General features: G+C 39.8%; 1 protein-coding gene across 14 annotated transcripts in view; it reads left to right on the top strand.

The window, feature by feature from the left end:
- heph (polypyrimidine tract-binding protein 1 heph) overlaps positions 1–24,572 on the top strand; it is a 435,707-nt gene that overhangs the window by 78,639 nt on the left and 332,496 nt on the right. For 2 of the 14 annotated variants that reach the window (XM_076625716.1, XM_033340781.2), the window contains exon 1: positions 19,244–20,088. The exons of 9 other annotated variants lie outside the window; for them this stretch is intronic. The gene's annotated coding sequence lies outside the window, so the exon portion shown is untranslated. Of the gene's footprint in view, positions 1–19,240; positions 20,089–24,572 lie in introns of those variants that run through there. 3 more of the 14 variants (XM_076625713.1, XM_033340784.2, XM_076625719.1) reach the window with 3 other exon arrangements.

Here is a 24,572-nt window from a genome sequence, read left to right as displayed (position 1 = left end):
CAATTTCAAAATGTTTCAATTTCGATGCGCATAGCGTATTCGCAAAGGATATCTACAGGTGTTTCGTCTCTGTGTACATGTATTCCTTCTTTATTTAATATTCGTGACGCGAGCAGCTAATAAACAAATAGAGAGAATTAAATAAATTAGCAATTCGATTGCCAGAACGCAACACGGAATCGGAGCGTACGTTCGAATTAAATTGACCTAACGATTTTTCTCTCTAATTATATCGCCGAGAGTATCGTTTTCAGCTTGTTTTTTCCCTGCATTCGCACACGGGAGTTTTCATATGCGAGAGTTAAATAAACTAAAAAGCAACTCGATTATAATTATTATTTCGCAAGAGGCCGCAGTGGGAATCGTTCGTTTGTCTCTGGACGAACGAATTATTTATTCATTAACGCGTGTCGCACGAAAAGCATCGCGATCCTACGAAAATCGCCTGCCGCGCCGTTTGCGAAATGTACGCGGCATGAAATTAGCGTTAATTACAGCTGTATGCGACGTATCGAATAAACGTTTCGGGAATATTGTTTTCCTGTCTTTTGTTACGTTTCGGTCCGATTCATTTTCCGACGGACCGAACGTTCGGCTCATCCTTGTTTACGGCAAAATTGTTTACACGCTGAAATAAATATTATGTATTATCGTTTGCGCTCCCCGGAGTATACGTTTAACCGAGTAATCAGCGAAAGAACGTAATTTCTTGTACAACTGTTTTGTGTTTTTCCTATTTTTGTGTTGCGTTTCGTTCTTATCGTTTTGTCTCGCATCGCCTGCTATTAGCGATTACAATTTTACGCGCTTACGTTACGCGCTTTATACGCTATATCGCATTTATATGCTTAATTTAGAACGGTTATCTTAGCTAGTGCTGATAAATAATCTATAAATAACTAGTTTTCTATACTTCTATAAGCGGTGTAAACATTTCTATTTCTTCTAGCAATCTTACAGTATTTATCTTTTTTTTTTTTTTCTTACATTGTATTCTGTTAGTTAGCGATTTATCAGCGATCGTGTATCGTTGGTTTTTCTCCTTTGTTCGTCTCAAGGGGATTCTGTCTCCTCCTTTCGTAATATTTCGTATAATATACATATGCAGATTAGAAGCGAGCCTCACTAGTTCTGCTATTATGTAAGTTTTGCGATTAGTGGACACAGCATGTAGATACTATAAGGTGTATTTTGCTGGAGAGGTAGGTAGACTTGATATTTCAGGTGATTTATGAGCTTACCTGCGTACTGATAGAACTTTTATCAGTGACAAGAACATAACGCTTCTGCGAGGTTCAGTGCAGACGTTATTATTTAACGTATTAAACGTTACAACCACGTTTATGTAACGCTTTAACCTGTTGTTTTGTAATTCAATCACTGCCGGAATTTTCCTCCAACTTCTCCTCCTCCGACAAGTTTTACAATGAACGTAACCAGTAGGAATTTTATATTTACGATATTTGATATTTACGGCCAGCTGTGTATTGCGGTCGTACGATTAGCACATAAATGATATAATATAGTAGAAAGTAAAGTATATGCGATGCTTTTAATCGTAGAACGCGATACGTCAAAGTTAGAAAATTCGAAACTATTCTATGTATTTTGTTTCTCTAAATCTTTAGATTCTACGAAACGTAGGAAAACCGCGGCTTCTGGTTGCAACGTCTACGCGCGAAACAGGCAACAATGGCGGAGGATCGCGGAATTATCGCGTAAAAGTCGGGGCGGATTGGCGAGGCGAGGGCCCGCATATCAAATGGTGCGTATCACGGGATACAAGCAATTCCCATCAGCCAATATTGTCATGTGGGTAATGAACGACCGTGCTGCGAATAAACACAGGGCCGGGAACGCCTCGACTCTCGTACAGAGGTCGCCCTGCTGCGTATGGAAACGTGGATCCGGAAGTCGATGCACTGTCCAGGGGCAGCCACGTGTCGCTGTGTCCGTAACGTTTTATCAGCCAGAATTTCGTGCAAAATTGCCAACACGCCCCAATAGAAAATGGAAAGAGGCGCAGAGATTTTCGTTCGATTTACAGCGACTGCGAGTATTTGAGGAGAATATTCGAAAAAAGACGTCGGAAACGACGGTCGTTCTTTACATTTCTACGAGAAACGTCATCGACGAAAAGACGAAGTTTTCCTTTGAACGGCAGATCGCTAACGAGCGAACAGTGATAATCATGATCAGTTGTCGATCGTCGTAAATTTAACGTAACTGATTATCAGCATGCTAAAAAAATAGTTGCGTCGCCGATAATGATCGTCGGTAAACAGGAAAGAATTGCCTCGCGAACAACGGTTATCGATGGGCAGAATAAAATTTTCTCACGGATAATGGTCGTCGTCGACCAAAAAATTCTGTCATCTGTAACGATCATCGGCAAACGACGAAAGTTCTCTCATCGCGATGGTGGTTATCGGTAACGACAAAAAATTCTAACCAATTACAACGGTTATTCCGAAACGGTTGTTACCAAAACCGATTAAACTATCGTACCAGTTCTTGTATCGAAACATTTCTCGTTTTGTTATAGTTACAACTATAGCTATAATTATGCTTCCTGATTTCAACATCCATCGCCGAAAATTGCAGTCCCACTTTTGGAATTTTTGAAATCGTACCGGCCAAACAGTCGCTTGTATTTTATCTACTCTTTGTTCTGTCATTTTTCCCCGTCATTAACATCAGCTAATATACAGTTTGAGATTTCATCGCGATATTAGCTTTCGACGAAGCCGGAACGTATCGGCCGTTTGTACAATTTTCTTCTCATTAATATTTATTTGTCCCTCTTGTTTTATTTTTATCGAAAGTAGAGCAACGTTAAATCAAGCAGTCGGAACGGCATCAAATCCGATGAATTTGTCAACGCGTAATGGAAAACGGAAATTTATTAAATTATTCATGCAGCCGGGAAAGGTAAGTTAATAATGAAAACGATGCTGCTCCGTTCACGAATTCATTCGTTTTCGATTAATGATCGATATAACTGTCTGCATTATGCGTGTATAAGAAAAATCGACTAAATTATTTACGCGATCCGTTTTAAAAGACGATTCGTACGTTCGATATCGACGATGATAGCAACTTTAATCGTTCCGATTGTTCGATAATATGTTTGCTGTATTTTCTATTGAACAAGACTTTTCCTAAAGTTAAAATTTTCTTAAATATCATTAACGATTTTTTTTTACTTTTTATTAAATAGCGATTTCCAAATCGCTGTTTCTAATCTGCCCCAGACATCTTTATAGAATGTTCGAGGTCTACAACGTTGCATACAACGATCCGTCCCGTTTTCTGTGATAGAGAGACAAAGATATTCCGAGGGACAATGTCCGGTAGCGTGACGCAACAAATTATTCCTTGTTGGTTTAAGCAGACGATGGCCAGCGATAAATTACTTTCCTTAGACCGTGTGTATGCTGGTTCAATAAAATCAGGCGCGTCACCCGTGTCGCCATTATACGCCGCGGTGTCATAAACGACATGCTTGTCATTAGGGAACGTTTCTTTGGAAAACGTTTTACTGGAAACCGACTGCTGCTGAAAATTGACGAACAAAGGATATATCTTTTCGTATTATACGGATTCTCTGGAATTTCGCACTTTCACGTTTCCCATAAACGCATGAAATAATGGATAGTTGGTTGAAAAGAAATTTGAATACGATCGAACGGAAATCGATATAACAGATTGAATTTTCACGATAATTTCATTTAGTGAAAAGTAAAATTTGTTGGACCAACGAACGAATTCCCGCGACAATCTTACGTGGTTTAATATTTATCTTTAATTTAAATATATCAAGCAACTGAAAGTTACTGTATCGGTTTGCACGCTAGCGCCGATACGATATGCAAACACGTGAATGGGATCGTAGTTGCGCAACGAGAGCGTAACTTCGTAGCGTAAAGTCGCGTTGAATCGAAAAGGAAGAGATAGAAGCGTGAAACTCGATAAACGGACTCATTCACTAGTTATCTCGGGCAAATATGTACGTAGATACGTCCTTGCACAATGCCTTTCTCTGTTTTCTCGCGTGGTCCCGTTAAACGTGCTAAAACGTGTAGACATTCTCGGTGCACTAGAAAGGAAGAACGAATTGTGAATCATACGTACAGTACATACTATGCAGTCGCTCTCGTAATTTTCGGCTACTAACTTCTCTGCGATCGGATCGAACAACTTGAGTTTTTTTTCTTTCTTTCTTTCTGGCCAGTTAGAAGAATTAATTCGCTGACTGACCCGAAGAATTTGGAACAAATTGAGAACAAACTCGTACGATCATAAAAGTTTTCGCAATCTTTTTATCTGACGAAATTTTCAACGCGTACACAACTGACAGGAATGCAGGCTCGAGCAAAAAGACTTTTACAAAATTTTTTTCGCGCGTTGTTTGGTAAACTGATTCTCTTAACTTCTCCAAACAGTTCGAATCGTTCGATCCTATTTTAAAGACTTTGTTCTGCTTTAACGAGTGTTCGAATGTTAGCGAGAGTGACTGTACGCTGTACATACACGCATATTTTTTGACATTCGATGTAAGATTGGAAATAAGAGAAGCGAAGAAAGATGGGAGGGAAAACAAGAGAAGAAAAGATATAAAAGTAAGAGAGTAAGGGAAAAGAAAGTCGGTAGTTTCGAAGGTAAGCAAACGGTAGGAAGGAAGGGAAAGGAAAGGAAAGGGAAAAAGTAAAAGAAGATGACGTCGGAAAGCTCGAATGTAGGAAAATTGCGAATCGATATCTCGCGTGGAAATCGCGCGAGGATCGATTAATCATTTGCAAAACGCGTATTTGCCGACAAATAAGTACGTACTATATTTGCTAGGTAATCAAGGCGCCGTGAACTGTTTCGAAACCCTAGAATTATTAATACTCGGATATACGAGCAGGCATCGGTGCAAAACGATTATCAATCATCGTAAAGGGTGTCTGCGAAACCATACAATTCCGAACAATGGATTTTGCACGGAGAATCCGCGCGTCATCGTTGTTTCTCTCTGTGTTTCTCGTGAACTTAATGCAACTGATATTAACGATACACAACGATGATTAAACGCGATCCATCGTGGCGCGTGTGCGTTAATGGATATCCTCGTCGATGAAGTCTTCGTTTGGTTCATTGTACTTGCCGATGAACTCGTTTCGTTCGCGGAGGCCGTATTTTTCATATGGAAATATATCGTGTTTTATTTGTGGAACTGATGTATGCAGGTGGTAGATCGAAACGTTGAGCGACCACATCGATCGATGCGAACCAGAGCTGCGTATAGGAAGATAGGCTAATTCGAGTCGTCTAAGCCTCGACATTTTAGAATTCGATCTTGAATTCGTCTTTGAATGGATTACATAAAATACACAAATGTATAGATATTCGAAGTAAAGTATAATACGTAGATCCTTCGCCTAACCAACCACGTACTTACATAGGCCGATGCAAGGCGGGTTGCAGACGTACAGGCACTTCTAGCAAACTTAAATTTAGTTCAAAATGAGATTGTTCGTAACACGAATCATCGCGAGATTCTGTCTCTTGAACGACGGAATGGTAAGAACGGGCGATAGCGGATCGCGGATCGCCCAATGATAAAATCGTAGAATTTTGAAACGTTAAGCGTCGTTAATTTGTTAATATCGATCGTAGAGTACTGTAATTTGAACGACACGTCCAAAACCGAAATATTGCCTCTCTTCCAGTTTGTTCGTTCGCCTCAAGGCCAATGGCGCGGACTCATCCCGCACGGTTTGACTCATCGTCGGTCGTTTAATCTCGCGTAGACGAGAATGGCTGCGTTAGGCTGCGTCGCGATTGATTAACACGCACGAGGATAATAAGAGACGCGTACCTCCGGCATGATGGCGTCGCGTCGGTTCGAAGAAGGGCTCGAACGACGCCGCGGGCTTCCGTTTCTTTCTCGATTTCCCCCCATCCACCAGCCTTTGTCCCGTGGTTTCGCTCGGAGGCGGTGCACTCGACGCGAAATTCGCGGGACGCTGAAAAACGCCGTCGAGTAGGTTTAAACGCGGCTGGTTCCTTTGACGGAACCTGGAATCGGGGGTTTCGCAGTCTGCGAAAGTGGTGAACGAGTGTATGGGTCCATTGTGCACGCTGTTCGCGATGGGTGAATAGTTGGAACGCGGTGCGGATGTATTGTGCGTGTTATTCCAATGGTAGTGGAATCTCACGTTTGAGTTTTAGATGGGAACGTTTCGCGAAACTTGCGATTGTATTTGTTACGATGATTTAGTTTAGGTCACTCGAGACGAGCAATTTTTCCATGACTCGTGTTCTTCGAGTATTTTCCAAATGAAAAATTGCGAGAATCCTATTGATATAAAGAATACGCGGAATTACAGGAATTGAAAGTATACGAAGAATATCTGGAATTATCTAAATCTAGATCTAAACGAAATAGCAGTTTTATCGGAAGCAGAAGTCTTAGTTCGCGAACAACTTTGCCTGTGGACTTCCGGAAATTACGAATAAGAAGGAGAAATTGATTTCCTCGTAATTTGATGTTCAAATGCGAAAGAAAACAGACTGTAAAATTCACTGCGTTAAAATGCAACTTCGCTTCGTCGCAACATGCAACTTTTGTTTCGTAATAATAATCGGAGAAACCTTACTCGCGAATCTAATCGCGAACAAACATCTCCGCTCCGAGCCTACGTAAATAAGTCCAACGGATTAATAAATTCATCAACCTTTTATTAGCCCTCTGTGCAACCACGGGAATAATTATCCTTTGTAATGCACCCCTAAACATACTCGCGTCGCACTTTTCGCGTTCGCTCGATAAGGGAACTGTTGCAGGAAAAAGAAATATTGTGACGCAGTCGACTCGAAGGTCACGCGATGGAGTAGCTGATTTACGATGATCCCTACGAGTATCTGAGCCTGATCTAAGAGGGCGCAACGCGACGATCGAAGGCTCGCCATTCGATTACGCTTAGCTACCCCTAACGTAATTGGGGATCGTGTTTTCTCATTACGCCAGCGTTTATGTCGCTTGGTTTTATTTTTCGTCTACTATCGGTCCTTTTCGGTTCTCGTTTTTTCTATAATATCGTTAATATGTTGGTAATCTTGTACGATATTTTTGGAATTGTTCGTCCATCAAAAAAAAAAAAAGAAAAAAGAAACAAATTGACATCAAACATCGTTAATTTCAATTTAACATTTAACTATGTAAGACATAGTGTTGGAGACAATAAAACAAGTTGGAGAAACCGTAAAAGTACTAAAAGTACCCTTGTCGGTAGAAAACGCGTACTGGTGAAGTACTAACTTAGCACGCAATACGGCTACAAAATTTCTATTCCAATCGCAACGACCATCCGCAGATAAATCCACGACACTCGCTGAACTGTCCTTGCGATTAATAATAGAAACTTTCTATTCAGCCCCTCCGCGAGCAAGAAGAAGAATACCAACGAAAAAAGATGACAAACAAGAAAGAGAGAGGAACAAAAACGTGGATGTTTTTCATCGGGATTAAAGTACACACCCTAGTTCTTCTGGCCGGGGGATAACGATGAAACACCGAAGGATTTCTCGGTCGAAACTCGCTTATCGGCTCGTCTATTCGCGCAGCAATTCGAGAAAAAAAGACGCTGAGAGGAAATTGTTGTTTTCAGTGTCGTTTATTAATACGCGTTTGGAAATCGTAATAATCGTACGTATTAGGAGAATATCAAGATTCGGAGATCAAGGTTCGCGCGTTAAAAACGATCAAATCGCTTAGCGTGCTTAACCAGGAGGAGGAGAATCGTTTGAGAATGGTTGAAATCGAAAGGGATAATGGAAAGGCAAACGTATACGTTCCATCGAGAAACGTTGTTGTCGTCGTCTAGAGTCTAGAGCGCATAGTAGACCAGGGTTCCCCTGGTGAAGATTTGACAAGGCCACAAAGAGAGGAGAACGGCTGGACGCCGAAATGAAAACGACCAGCTTCTCTCTGTCTGACGTCCGTTGTCAGGAGTTTGACAACCGATATCCCGCGAGTTTGCTATCCCACGGGTTACGCAAGGAGCCCTTTCTTTCGCGAGACGCGTCGTCAACCAACACCGTTACAGTATGTCAGACCCACTATTTGCAGCTTTCAATTATATACATATTGTCGATATTATACGTATGTGTTACAGTGCAGCGTTCATCGTTAGGCTTTTATATTCTATGTTTTTGTTCGAATCTGTATGTTTTTCAAGTATGGATGCTGCGAGAATTCGATAAGTTTAAGCCGTGTATGTATAAGGTCTAAACGTTCAGTAGGTCAGAAGGATGTCAAGCACGATGGTTGCAAGCGTAAACCAGAGAAACGTAACTGCAAATTCTAAATTTTATTCTAAATCTTCATTACGAAGAATAAATAAATAAATACGAAACATTCGTCTTTATAGTACCAAAGCACCCTTCGAAGTGCCCTTCGAAGATATTCACACGTTTCTATGTATTTAATTCCTATATAGGAATTATAAGAAATTATATGATTTTATTTCATTATTCAATTTTAAGAAGCAGAGCGTATAACCAAGTAGGATGATTTTGCGTAGGTTTCCCGTAATACGCACGTAATAGCGAGAAAGGGGACTGGATATAAAAGATTCGATAGGTGACGGTTTACACGAGATCGCGAGATCATGGTAACCGCTACGCGTCTGGTAGACCGTGGACAGGTATGATCTAGGAAGTCAAACGGATTCAGGGGGGCGAAAGTTGGCCAGAAGCCCAGCTGGCAGACGGACAACGTCCCGTTGCAATGGAAGGGAATGGGAGGACGGTGGAGAAGAACGTGCTCGCAACAAGTCGCGTCGCACGACACGCTTTGACACCTCGGTTAATTAACCCGCTATCGCCGACTCAGGACCACGATCGACTTGTCCGCGGCAATTAACGCGTGCTCGCGCGCCGAATACCCTTTAAACGAACGCGGTTGCAGCGCGATTTATGCATCTAGTTCCGCTCTTCTCGTTCCTCCACCATGACTATTTGATTCCACGTCGCTCGGCCATCTCTCGTTTCTCGGCTCAAATGGGATTTATGAGAATTGCACGGCCAGTGGCTCTCCGTCGGTTGTGACAGGCAGCGAAGGTTCAGATTCGTAACTCGTGCACGTGCCAGGCAGTGGAATTTATTCACTCGACATTAACATCAACTTACAAGTAGACTTTACAACATTTTTGGATGGATCGCTAGTTGTTTACACGTTTACAAAGTTTATTGAGTTTATCCCTCGAGAGACGAGGGATAAAAATTGGCAAGTTTTGGCTAACTCAGCGGATATTCGGTATTGACATGTTTCGAGGGAAACGGCTCGTAGATTAGAACGCGAATTTTCATGTTTTTCGTAATATATATTTAAAGAAGTAGATCGGTAGTGGAAAACTGGTTTACCTGGTATCATAGAAAGCACCGTAGCTTGGATGTTTCGTATATCTCTCTACGTTCGCATTCTGTGCAATTTTGCACTCTCCGCGTGTCTTGTAATCGCGTGACAATCCTAGCAGCGACAAATATGGAAAAACTTTAGTCTGATTAATAGAAATTTCAATAAAGATCATCGATTAGGATCAAATTGGAATCTTAAAATAGAAATTCTTGAATAATTGAAATGTTCGAACACGCCTTCACCGAACGTTTAACCGCATCCATCAAGCATGGCAGCGAATTTTCAATCACCAACTCGGTGTCGCGTCAAAATGTCAAAATCCATCGAGTGGTCAGCCTGTATTCGTCTAACTAATGACTTATTGCGAAAGATCGATGATTTAACGGTGGTTTTCGCTGTCGTGAATTTATTATTATCGGCTGACTGGCGTACGAGACGAAAAGGATGGAAACGCGAGTCGCGGCAGGGACAAGCTGGCCAATTAATTAACCGAAGCAGACGGATAGCAGATGGCGCGTACCCTTGGGTCAAACAAGAGTAAGAGAGATGCGTTAAAATGGGGATTGTTGAAGGGAAAGGAGCGCGATTACGGCAGGGAACGTTCCTCTTAGTTTTATTTAGGCATCGAGTCCTTTGCTTGCCCGAGACACCGACGATTACTTAATTTAGATTAATTTTACTTGCCTCGTTCCTCGCGCTGGCAACGTTCTTCTGGAATTTCGGTTCAGTCACGACTCTGCTCGAGGTGTACGTAGCTCGGAATCCTTGTGCTTTGGGAATTTAGATTAGTTCCGAAGATTTAGGTACTTGTAATTGTATATGTTGCAGTTTGTTCCTTCAGTTGTCACTAGCAACAATTTTCATGCACTATGTGAAAGGGCTACTTGCATTAAAATAATAAAAGTCGTATCTTCGATGCTAAATTATAATTAATACACTGAAACTAATTCTTCGTACAACGCGTTGCATTTTTATTATTATTCCTCTTTCTTTTTCTTATTGGAGCAAGAGAGTGGGTTGAAAGCGTTGGAAAGAAACATAGCTGGCTTCTGGTCAGCTGTGCTTACGAGATTTCCTTTGGTATTTTCAATTTCGCTCGGTCTTATTTTGAAATTGAACTTACTATATACGAAGAGATCTGGTGGAAACGATCCAAGCGTGTTATTAATGTCTTGTTGCCTTTCAGAGCGCGCTATGATTGATCGTGGAAGCTTTATAACAGTGGTAGTTGCGAGAGGAGTGCACCAAAATGACTGTAACATTGTAATCAATTTCTGTGGACAGACCAGCCGATTTCTTCGTCATTCTCGCCCGAAAGAAATTATAAAACTTCGTTTCACGATATTGTCTCTTATATTCCTTTCTATGAATTCTCTCATATAGATTCTCTTAATTCTACTATTTCTGAACGAAAGGCAGTTTCAACTTGCGGTATTTCGAAACACGACTTTGGCAAATACGCCGGTACTCCGAGCGATTCCTCGATTTTTCTGTAAAAACGTGTATGTAGTTTTTATAACGAACGAACAAAAATTGACATCTTCGAAGATGTATATATTTTTGAAGATTTACAAACTTGTAAATCGATGACTCGAGTCTGCCCTATTTTAACGTGAATTACACAATACGTTGTTCAATTTCGGAAAATGAATGATCGATACGACATAAAACGAGCCGCAGACTAAAGAAATTGAAAAGATAGCGAATATATGACTGCGACGAGTTTACGACTGATATTTCTTCGTGTGAGTACACACGAATAATAATAATTCCAAGACGATATTTCTCCACGGTATTACGAGTATTATTGACGCACCGATACTGTGCTTTTTTACAGTGGTAATCTAAACGAGCCACTCATGTTCTCGTCACGGATCATTAACCGTCGCTCATAAATTACATAACTAAATTATAGATTAATTGAAGAATCCACGAAGAACATGAGTCAGAAGATGTTCTAAGGCTGTAGCAATTTCTATTAATGTTATCAAAGCTTGCCACATGCACGATAAAAGCTCCAAACTAACGACTAGTCCGAAATTTCATAATATTCAATACCCTTCTACCTTTGTATTCTGTAATAGATTTTCCTCTATACTTGTAATCTTTTTCCAGTCTAATTAAACTAATTAAAACCTAAAGTAAGATAATAAATATCCATCACGGGTCATCGATCGTTCACATATTGAGATTATTCGATTATTAATTATTCGCTATAAAAGATAGGAGAAAATCGTTATTAAACAAAAAATTGTATTATGCAATAGAAATAGAGTTATATCGGCGATGTGCCTTTGCGTTCCAGCATGAGAACCATCGAAACGGAAACAATTACTTAAGCGAGCGATTAAATGACACGCCTCGATTCCTCGCCTCTCGACAAACTCGATCAAACAACCGTGAACCTGAATTTCAAATGCACTTTAAGAACATGTTGCACATTCGTTCGATCGTTCGATAAGTCGATTTGAACGGTACTTTGAAATGAAAATCGTTGATAGCGTCGAGAGCGTTCCTTGTTACCGAAAATACAAACATCCATTTTTTATTTAAATCTTCAAGAATATGAATGGACGATGAGAGAACAGTTTGGAAAACGAGTAAAGATTCATACGTATCGCTAAAAGATCTTTCGTGTTTCCTCCGGAAATTTGTGATACTTAAAGAAAAGTGAAGAAAATTTGTTAGCTGCAGGAGAACGTGACTGGAGCAAAAACGACCAGAAGAATGCAGCGGGGCTAAAAGCGGGGTGTCTGAAAGTGTTGCTCTACTTTCGCCAGCCTATGTACAGATACCTGGAAGAAACGAGACAGGAAAAAAGAACGATATTAAAAAGTCGAGATTTTACCTTTGATCGCAACCCTTATTGAGTGTTTTCTGCGGGGCAAACGGAAGCACGAGGTGGAGCTGTTGGTTAAAACTCATAAGTCTTCGTCGTGACTTTACGATGCCGCTCGGAAAGGCTTCTCGGTCAAACGTAGCACGCGATAAATCTTAATTCGCGCGTTGAAAGCGGTGTTTAGCGTTTCCTCCCGGCTGAGATATGGCCTCCACACCGCCTAAACCGGAAGAAACCGTGAAAAACGGGGGTTGCGAGAAGCCGCGGCCTCCTTTTGTATGTTTACCCTTTGCGTTCGATTTATCTTCGACTTCCGCCTTGGCCTCTCACCTTCGATAAGACATGATAACACATTTGAATTTGACATTTCGATGTTGCCTGTGATAGTCAATGGGTAGAAATTACGTGCGTCCTTTCGATATTTGTAACGTGATTTATGCAAATGTGTTGTGTCTGGTTCCGCTTTTCCACGTAGAAATGAAAAAACAATATGTTTCGTTTACAAACGTGCTTTTTTCGATCTATCGATTGCTTGTATAGTATTAATTATTTTTAAGGTAAGCTAATTTCTCAATTGCGTGCATACTATAGAATTGAATATAATAATTCGATAATCGCTATGTTACATACATAGATTCTAATATATCTTAATCATAAATTTAACGAGGGGAATATTTTAATATTTGTTGCATTCCGAAATAAATCGGAGAAAATTATTACAGCAGCTTTAAAGGATCGTTCAAAGTATCCCAGTATTGTTCAACACGTTCCCATAAATTGAAAATTTGTCTCTACTTTCCTTCTAAAATAATTATTAAATTAAGTGAGTGAAACGATGAAAGAGATCTCATTAACTCGAAACTGTATTACGATGCAGGTGGGTGAAACTTTATTTTTGAGCAGAGAGCCAGTTTCCGGAAACTGGACATTTAATTGATTCGACTTCGTTGATATGGAAAAATTAATTGCGGCTACGTGCGAAATTTCTGGCCATATTTCAATACATTTTTCACTCTAAACGACTGTTTCAGGAGGCCAATTTCTGCATTACATTCTTACAATCGTTACGATCTTACATTCTCTGCCACCCCTCCGATTTAAGACACTTTCCTTCCCAACGTTTTTCACTTTCAGACAACGGAATTATACATAATAAATAAAAATTAATTTGTCCGATATGTTCATGAAAATCTGGACGTAAATGCCAAGTACATTAGATCGTATTTTCTAGACTAATCGTTGAGTTATTGCGAAAAACGTTGTGTTAATAATTATATAAAAATTTCGATTAATTTTTCATATTATCCATTGCGGTAAACAGATAATGTGTTTACAAATGGAGATTTTCTAATAAATATTAAGCATTGTATTATATAGAAGCGTCATTTGATCAAATTTATTCGTTAAATATATAATTTTATTAAACGTCATTTTAGTGTGATCAGTTTCCTGTTTACATTCTTAACAACTTGAATATTTTATACGTGTCGATCGCATTTGGAATCAGTTCTCTGAAACAATAATATACGCGGTAATCGACTGTTATAAATCTATGCAGATTCGTTTCAATAACGAATAGCATACGTCAAACGTGATGCGTAAAAAATGTACATCCAATTAAACAGATTACCTTACGAAATTTTTAAAACGGAGAATAAAAGGATTTATCGTGCCCATACATATTTAAAAAGCGAAATTCTTTGAATTCTTAAAATATTATAACAAGCTATTCATCGATTGAAGTATCAAGGCCGTTGAATTACGTTGCATTGTTTAATTAATGTTGGAATGTCAATAAAGCAAATTCCATTCTCATTGAAAGTAATCTTAGATATAGTGTTTATTTATAGTATACATAAATTTCAACAAAATAAGGAAAAGGGAACTAGAAAAGATTGTCTTATTGAAACGCATCAAATAACACAGTTGTAGCGGCGGAAGGTCGCAACGAACCTTGAGATCATGAATGACTAGTGCTCCTGGTGGTTGCTCTGTATAATGGCGGCGTGGAATTGACAACGTGTATTTTGGGCCACGTCCAGCGTGAAATGATAACTCATCAGCATGAACCGTTGTCTTCATTGGCCGCAAATAGATGATTTTATTTGCTTCTTTCGTCGATCGTCCAGCCAAACGAATTGTCGTCGCAATAACGAAACATTGAAAAACCGACCGGTTTATTCCTCTCGTAATAATGTTACCAATTTACCGGTAATTAAAGCTTGACGCGAGGCACGCCGGGATTCCAGTTTAATTAAACTTTTCTTCGTCGTTGGTGTTGATCGTTGCATTAACGTAATGCCATTGGGACATCGTGTTCAACATGAATGCCTGCGACATTCTGCCTTTCATCTCCTTTCTTCTACGCCACCTTGTATAGCTCTCCTAATTTAGAACCTCTCGAAGACAATCATGCGCACGGCAGCAGCGCAGGAGGACATCCAGAAACCTGTTCGCCGATGTGTGCGCAAATACGATCCCTCCTGGCACGAGTTTACACGTAGAAGGTGGCTCGTCCTTTGTGTACGCGGCCAGCCAGGATTCTATGGGTACGTTCCCATGCAGACTGGTTTAACAGTGTTGTAGCCGTCGATCGACGCGCCCTCTTCCTAAAACTCCTTTGTCTCGTAACCTCCAAAGATGCTGTTCACGTAAACAAGCAACAGGCAACAAGCAGCAACTTGTGCAATTGACGATAGAAACGCGAAAGTACATGGAGAAATATTGGGCAACGACCAGCAACTTTTTCAAGAAGCATGCAACATTGACAAAAAGTTGCTCGCCGTTGATTCGTTAAGGACGCAGCTTAAGGAGAACTCCCGTAAAAGTCCATAAAGCTACCAGCTATATAAATTTACTATTATCAAACAAAAGGCTTTTACGTAATTCGAATATTCATATATGGGCTGTCGTTAGCGAAGAATGCCATTTCGCGTTTGTCGTTACGTAACATTGGTGTTGCGTGGTTTTATATAACCCGCGCGATACTAACGAATGACTTTTCGAGTATGTATATATTAATCGGTCGATAGATCGCGTGTGCGACGTCCAGCGACAGGAAGAGCCCGCTAAAGGATTCCGAGAAACATCAGGGACGGCGACTTATAGCCTTTTATTTTGGACTGTTCGATGCAGTTTTCTTACGCCGTGCCCCGTAACGCGTCGCATCTTTTTTCGTTTCACGGCCTACTCCATTCCTTAAGGCTCGTCTACACGTTACCTAGCGAAGATTGGGCCCTTTGGCTCTGTGTACATATGTAATCTTTCCTTTTATAATTCTTATGCCGTTATTTGAAGGCTATGGTACAATGTGAAGCGAAAAAGATTAATATATTATACATAAATTTGAAGTTTTCGAAAACTAAAGTCTGTCTTTATGGAATTTCAGCTATAATTTAGTTATATAATTGTGACAGCCATTGTTTGTTCGATAATTAAATAAAAATTCATGACTGGTATAACTTTTTCGTTAATTTACAGTTAACCACTTTAATGGTTGCAATTCGCGGATAAAATGGGTGGAAAAAGTTTAAAAAACTCGTTAGGTTTGTTAATTAATGGCTGTGTTTGCATCGCTCACGATGGAGCGCGCGATAACGTTGATGCACCTGCCCATATTCAACTCTTTCGAGAGTTTTATCAAAAAATTTTCGGTTAATTAACAAACTCATTGACGATCTACATGGGAATATAAAAATGCCCGGATAAAAGTTTCATTTGCGCTTGCAAACAAAACAGAACGAAATATAGAATTTTATTTATAAAAATCTCAATGTGAGCATATTTTATATAATTTTTTTTTTTTAATAGAATGATATTAATCAAATTGAACTTCAAAGATATGAAACATTCAAACTTTTTTCAATTAACTTAAAAAAACGCCATTTTATGTGCGATCGTTTAAAAAAAATAGCTACGCCCCTATATAAATAAATAACTGGAGAAATTTTTGTCCGCTCATATTTGTTCCCGAGATATTTATATCTGAAGGTTAACGTTTCGATTTCTTGCAACGTTTTTGTCGAGGAATTCGACGAACTCGTGCGATCGAAATTCCACGTACCGCGGTCTGCTTTCAAATGTGCGCGGGAAAAAATTGGCCTCGCGAGAAATATTTGAAACACGTGAATTCAATTTACAAATAACACTCGTTCCAAACGATTTTTCAGAACGCTCTTACAACTCGCGAATACTTCAAAAAACGAACTTTCCAGGAACGACTTTTCCACGCAACCGATTATTTATTATCTATTTTCCTGCTTCATAAACATTTTTAACGCAAATGTTAAATGTACGTAATATCATTAACATAAATCACTCGGAGTACGCGTAGATATTAAACACGTGTAATAAAACATGAAATATTCTCAAGAAAGGAGAGAAACCACGTTCTCAAATCGTAACAAGATGGATCAAAGAAAATTCAGAATATCTAATAAAAGATATCTAAAGAATCACGTGTTCTCTCAATGTTAGAAAAAGTGAAATATTAAAATATAATAACATAAATTCAAGACGTCTACCAAGAATTCTATTCCAAAACCTTCTCCAACCGCGCTTTCATCGTTAATCTCGATAGACTCGGCGGTTCCGTGAGAAACAGCGATGAGAAAAGAACGAGCGCGGAATATCACGGGAGCAGCCCAATCGAAGCGTCTTCGTGCGTGCCGTGGAGAACGGCCATGTGAACAGGCCTTTACGCCTGCGAATCGCCGCCAGCGGAGACGCACGAGGGCCTTCTTTTCCTTTAGACCTGTACTTCCTCTCTTATGCACAGGCTACCCTAACACAAAGCGGCGTTTTCTACGCGGCTCGGAGCCACGCTGTGCAAGGTCTCCCGTTCGTTTCCCTCCCGCTAACTCTCCTCTGGCTCTCCAACGTCCCTCGTCCGTTTTCATAGGCGTTGTTCCATCTTTGTCATACTCGAAGCTCTTTCTCAGGGCCCTCGTCGTGCCCTCTCGGTTCCTCACCTTGCTCAGCCGCGTATTCTTTTCGCCTATGCGGCCGTGTGCACGGTCATACACCGGGTGTCTTTGAACGGGAATGAATTCACTCATGCTGCATGAGTTGATAGCATTAGACTGTGGAATATTTGGTCCAGCAGGGCGATTTTGCGAAAATTTTGTTACTTTTGACCATCGTCCATTCTTGATAAAATCACTATACCGTGGAGTTTTATGAATTTATGGAAAATTTGAAGGTAAAAAGATGTGCAGAATGCATATAATACACAAAAGTATACAATACATCCAAAATAAAGTATTTAACGAGTAAAGAAAATCTCTGCCTACATCATTTTTGTAATTGTGTCCATACAAATATAAATTTATGCTATAATTTTTTAAATTTTGGTCACAACTGTCATCATTTCTCGTTTGTACACGGTATTTGCACTCGGATTAACCGGACCATTCATCTGACTATGTAAATATTCCTTCAAATACATAGCGAAATGTTCGATGAATTATTTTAGTTTTCTATTGTGTGGTTCTATACATTATGGGATTCAAATTGGTTTGATAAAAATTTATTCCTGTACTTTATTAGATTATACAGTCGTAAAGAACGTTTCATTTGATATATGATTCGATTATCGCGCTGTTGGAGTGCGCATGCGTCGAAGAATAGCAAGTCAAAAGACTTATTACTTATATATTCTTGACGTAATTTATAACCATACATTGTATTAAATTCATATTTCGTTATATTTCCTATTGTACCAACAGGAAAGCTATTATAGAATATAATGTGAATATTCAGCGACATATTGCATTATCTACTTCAAAAGTGTCCCACAATTTAAAATAATTTAGTACTGTGTTACCTGTTCCTTCTACCTAGATTACGTGCTTAGGAGAAACAATTTTTTTTATCATTTTTCAAACGGCTTCTCGCTTTTCCTGAACAACTTGTTCGTGTCGTGTCAGTTTTGAAATACGTGCCATATGCGTATCGATTTTCACATCTATCGGAACGCACCATCGTAGAACAATCGTGAGTTAAACGGACGATAACCATGGCAGAAAACCGCGTCCAATGTCGCAGGTTGACTGTGCCTCTTGGCAACGGGACGACTGCTCCCACGAATCAGACAACAATAGTCTAATAACACCTTGCATATACTACGTTCGAGTCCCTTTATGCGAAATCTTCATCGTTACATCGTCTTCATCGTTACATCGGTGTAACATTTCAATAATCTCGTGAAGTCGATTAGTAATATTCATTTCTTCGTTAAGATTTATTTTATTTAAGAAACAAAAAATTATTTTGAAAAAAAGACCGATCTCATAACCCCTATTTTCTATTTTAACTCTTCACTCCAACTCTTATTTCTTATATTTTAAAAACTCGTATTGCTTTCAAATCCATAATTTTACAAAACAAAGTACATAATCTGCCAATACATTTCACCATTATACGTATCAATTTTTACTTGAATATTACGTTTCATGCTAGTAAAAAATCCCACGATTTCCTTGTTTCAACAATTTTATCTCGCTAGATCGCTGAAATGTCACACGCTGCGCCGCGTTAAAAGACACCACCCCGTATACACGCGTCGGTGTCTACACGAGGAGCGGCACAGAGGGGCTTGAATCGTGTGCCGATACACCAATACACATCGTATGTTTGCGAGAGACGGAGAAAGGGTGCCAGCGAAAAGCAGACAGAGAAAGAACGAGAAGAAGAAGAACGGAGTTGAGTCGAGTCGAGTCGAGTCGGCTGTTGCCGGCTGCGAGTTTTCCCCTCCCTCGATCCTTTGCCGCCCCTCTCCGGCTGCACCCCTCCAGCCTAGTCGCTTCAATCACCCCACGTCCCTCCGGCGAGTCGACATATTCCCCCCTCTGACCTCTCCGTACCCTTCAACAGCCCAGAGTCGAGTGGTCGCCATCGTCCTCCCTTCGATCCCCTCGTCCATCTTCTTCTTCCCCCTCTAGATTCGTCGTCTCGCTCTACTCCTCTGTCCCCTCGGCTCCTCTCGTGGCGTGCCACGACTCGTGGCGAAGTTTTAGCGTCGCCTACCTCTACTCGTGGCGTGCCTACAACTCTTAGCCGGATCTATTACGCGCAGTTTTCGTGTTCGCGCGACGTTTCGTCCTCGCAACTTCGTTCGTCGCAGCGTTTCCTTCTTTTTTTTCCTTTCTATACTAACTCTATTCTCACGATTCGCCTCTTCCCTCGTCCGTCATCTGTTTCCTCGTTCGTGTTGTACGCGGGTTCGCGCGGCGTGTGCGCTCGTGCCCGGCCGCTAGTTTTCCAGTGTGTAACACGAGCTCAGTGTGAAACGACGTCGGTTGAATACGTTTTTTCTCTCTCGTCACGCGGGTGCACCGGAAGAAAGAGAATCGCCCGATCTCGCCGGAAGCCAACGAAGCTTACCGGCTCGGCTACCGTGATTCGCGACGCGCCATCACCTAACCTCCAAACGCCTGCCTCTCGTTTTCGCGAACCGTGACAATCGGCGGCTGCGTCCTCCTGCTGGCTCCCTTGTCTCCGTGACGTTGTCTTCGATTCGATATTCACGCGGCGTTCGCGCGTTCGTTCACTTCACTGATCGTGTAGTGCGTGCGCGGAAATCATCGATCTCCGGTTTTCGAAAGTGAGACCATCTTCGCCCGATCGAGTCGTTATAATCACCGCGACATCTCGTGGAAATAAAGAAATAAGAAAATATTGTATATATCTAACCTGTGCTTCTTTGTCGTTTGTGTGCTTTGTGCCAAGGATATTCACGGTGTGTGTACAATTATTTTACTGCGTCGCCGATCTCTCTCAGGGAACACTTTTTTTTTTTGGATACGATCATCTCGCCTGTGGGCCACGTCCTACCGTTTGCACGGTGAGTACATGTATATATATATATATATATATACAATGTGTTTGTCATTGAAGCCGGTCGTCGTGTCCGCGTGCTGCGTCACTAAGCGACGAGTAAAGGTGCGATCGCCCGGCGAAATCTCGTTGCGGCATTCACTCGGCGTTCGCGCGTGCTCTAAAATCAGTGTGTACGTACCTCACCGGTTAGTCGTGTGATTCAAGGGCGCATGTCCAATGAACGTTCACTCGATGCTCCGTTCAAATTTACTTCGTTATTATGTAGTATTTCACGTCCCATCGTTTGTTTTGCGTATTGGAATTTTTCTAAGCGTATGTAGTTAACACGTATAGAAGTCGTACGTGTCTAGGTCACGATTATCGGCGTCGAACCGCGAAATCATAATATTTGCGCTATTCTCTGTTTACGTTTGCGCGGCGAGATTCACGGTAGACACGCGCGTTCCGTTACGCGCCAAAATCTCTTCGACGTTTCATGGCTGCGACCATGCCGGAAACACGTTTTATGGATCCGTTTGTTCTGTGTGTTTGTGCTTTTCCACGAGTTTTCGTCGAGTTTAGAGATCTTAGAAGCATGACGTACACAGGGTGACGAAGGTATTTGAAAATTAAATTTAATATATCCTTAGACTTTACTGTCTATAATCGTACGTGTTTTGTTGGTTATATTTTGCTGCAACACGTAATAGTCTACAAAATGGCCAAGTATACATGCTCTAATCTCTATGATAGGCAGTGTATATATAACAACTATATGATTTTATACATATTTCTCCTATAATATCTAAAATATGTGCATGTATGTAATGTTTATTCGTACGTTTTACTCTATGCTCTCTCAATATGTATTCATATAATATGAACGAATTAACGTTAGATTTTTATACGTATATGTATATTCTATACAGATACAAAGGTTTACGAAGGTATTGAAAAAGTTGTGGACACCTTTTATGAATATGTCTTGTACGTAATGAAATATTTTGGAATTTTATTAGCTTTGTTACGGGATTCGGCTACCATAATTGTATTGTAAAGTTTGAAGCACATCTGAGAATATATATAGAAATTACAAGACATTTGACACAAGTATGTACTTTCCAGCGATCACAAAAGTATTTAAACAGTGAATTATGCTTTATATTAACAAACCTCAATATTCAGTGGGGATATATTTGATATTTATGTGTTAATATAGTGTACTGATTTTTTGCTAAATACATGTATACAGTAATGTGTGTTTATATACAATTTCAGATTGACTTTAAAGATCAATATAATCGTGATAATAGTTATACATGTCATACATACAATATAGAAGTAAAAATTGTCTGTGGTAAGTGTACAAATAGTTTTGTGAGCTAGTGCGTGAGATAGATAATGGTTATATGTATATGCGTTGATGACGGAGTTGGAGAATTTGAATTTTACCGCCATGCCAGTGTTGTCGTTTCATAGCGGATTTCAACTGTTGCGTTTGTTTGCGCAAGAATGACGCTTAGAAAGCGGTTATTTTGTGTAAATGTAACTTCTGACGTAATTTTGAGTTTGGCGTGAAGTTGCTTACGAGGAATTAATTATTTCACGTTACATGTTGGCGATTTATAATTTGTCAAATGAAAGCTGAAGATTATATAATACTTGTTACTTTTATATTCAGGAATATGAATATATGACTATCGTTATTTACACAATTTGACTTTTAATTTTCAATTAAGATAAAAATGGATTCCATTTTAATCCGAAATTATATGGATAAAATGAAAATTACGAATGAATTCTTGTTAATGTCATTAACATGTTAAATATTCATAAATGTTGCTGACGTCATTATGCTTACACAAATCAGTTCTATTTTTTGATAATTGTTAGGTATGAGGTATTTGTAATAATATTACTAGATAGTCGAGTCATTTAGTTTGTTGATATTTTATAATCATTTATTATCGAAAAGAAAGAAAAAAGAAAGGAAGAAACGATACAACGTAATAGGACACTTTTAGCTGTTTATTATATTTCTTTTGATTCCTTTAAATCACGGCAGAACCGTTATGCCATTCTGCTGACAGTTGTGGTAAATATCCAATTTCTTATTTAGTCGGCCAATTAACAAATCTCACTCGTATATCATTTCCACAGTCCGGCACCGGTATCAAATTCCATTGACGTTAACAATCCCGAGAACTGAAGCGAGATAAGCAAATTTATACTCCAAATATGCGGCACTATTCACAGTAAACTCTATTCTATTGATAATAGGATCACATGTACATATTAAATTTTTCATACGGACTGGAGCATACTTTCTCACAATTTCCTTTCTCCCATCGTTCATTGAGAAATTTCACTGGTTCATTAGCCATTGGATCGGCCGCGATATCGACGTTAATTAGAGCGAATTATCTCGGGAATTGCCGGAACGCTTGTCTCTGTTTTGATCCATTAAATGGTTGTTAGCGGGTCGCGATATCCGCGATATCTCGCGGTGGGCGGAACGATGGCAGGCGTGCGCGGCTATAAAGGACCGTATAGTTCCTGGCTGTGGCACATGCCACCACCGTATTAGCGTTACGACAACCCCAAAAGCTTCATCCTCACCGAACAAACAACAAGCAGCTTTTCCTTCATATATCGTATTTTTTAAGTAAAATAGCGTCCTAATCGAAGCAAATGCGAACTGCTTCCTGCGGATGTTGCATGCTTCTTGAAAAAATTACTGGTCGTTGCCCGATATTTCTTCGTGCTCTTTCGCGTTTCTATTGTCAGTGGCACGAGTTGCTGCTTCTTGCTTGTTTCCATTTCGGATGGTAAAGATCAGAGAAAAGTAACAGAGACGCGACGACGGAAACAGACGTTGCTTCGGTGTGCACAGTTCGTCGACTCTTCCACGATGCATTTGGATTACTTGTTGCTAGAGCAAACGTGGTTTTGAGAGCCGAACGAAACGGAAACGTTACTCCGATCACGTTGCTTCAACGTGGACAAAATGTTTCTGCGAGTTGATATTTATCGGCTACTGAAACGTGCAACAACGACAGGCCGCGAACAAATGTCTCGTTGTCGCTCCAGCGAGGACGTAGCTTAAGCTGCGCGTGTGGAGTCTGTGGGTCCAATAGCCTCGCACGTGGTGCCTCCACGCCAATATGCTCGCTCGTTGAAAAAGTATCGATCTGTCCGACTCGACCGAGATATTTTCAAGGCAGATGCTGATCTGACGGAAAGATTCGAAGAGTTAGGGTTGTTAGGAACTGGGGAACTGGAAGTTACTTTCTGGGGTAGGAGAGCGTTCCTACGTGGGACTTTTACGGGATCATGTTTGACGTGGTATTTCTTTTGTATACGGTGTATGGGGTGTAGGACGTGTTTCCTTTTTACGATTTTTCGTTTCTAAGGGCGGTTTGTTTCATGATTTTGGTTTCTAATAATACCAAAAGAAATTTTGTTCTTCCATTAAAATCAATTATTTGAGTTTTCTCAACAAATTCGAATTATTCCATTTGATATATGTTTGATGGTTAAATCGCACGATAATGTAGTAAGATTAGAAATATTTCTAAAAATTGATGTCAATTTATATAAATTAAATTTTAATGATCATTCGCCACTGAGTTTCCACAGGCACTCACCTCACGTTGAAAGTCTTGCTTAATAACGTTTAAAATTGTACGAAAGCGTGACTAGCACTTCCAACAATTGAAATTTCCAATTTCTACCGATTACATATGTATGTATGTACACCGAATATGTGTATTTATTTCACGAAAATGATAGGTTGCTCGGCTTGCAGGTGAAAAGGTAACGAGATTTAACATTTCACAACATTTGACATTTATTAATATACGTATTCTTTTTACATCGATGAATAAAAAATGTGAAACTTTTTAAAAGGTATACTTTTCAAATATAGAGATAATAGGAATTATCGAGACTCGTACGTATATTAGTAATCTCTACCACTTTTGTCAATTTTATCGCGTAGTTCGCTAATCGAATAAGAAAAAAGAAAAATCAAATGAAAGTTACTTTTCGAGTGCTTCGAAAGGAAATAAAGACCAAAGATTAAAATCAGCCTCGTGATGTTCCGAATAATTGAAATTATTCCGGCGCAAGTCAAAGCAAACTTCTATATAAATCGCACTAATGTGTGTCGAAACTTGGCAAGTTTTGCGTTTCGGTGAAACTTAAATTTGACTCGAGGAAAATCGATATTCTTGTTACTTAGATACTCCTCTATTTGTAATTTTCAACTCTTACCGATTGATATTTTCATTATATCGTTCGATCATCATACAGCGTTATTTTTATAGTATCAAGTAAACGTACACGCTGCAAATATGGTTTAACATTATTAGAAACATCATTGTTATTGAAACTTTATTCGGAAGAATTGGTAATTTAGGTGTTAATTTGGAATTTTCTACGGATATAATAATTTGGTTAAAAACGCAATTTAACTGAATTTAACAGTTGCGGTTGCGACCATTCCGT

The sequence above is a fragment of the Bombus vancouverensis genome, chromosome 16 (genome assembly GCF_051014615.1).
Source record: "Bombus vancouverensis nearcticus chromosome 16, iyBomVanc1_principal, whole genome shotgun sequence".
In the NCBI taxonomy this organism is placed as follows: domain Eukaryota; kingdom Metazoa; phylum Arthropoda; class Insecta; order Hymenoptera; family Apidae; genus Bombus; species Bombus vancouverensis.
The sequence above is the reverse complement of the archived record's forward strand: the minus strand, read 5'-3'. Positions and strand labels throughout refer to the sequence as shown.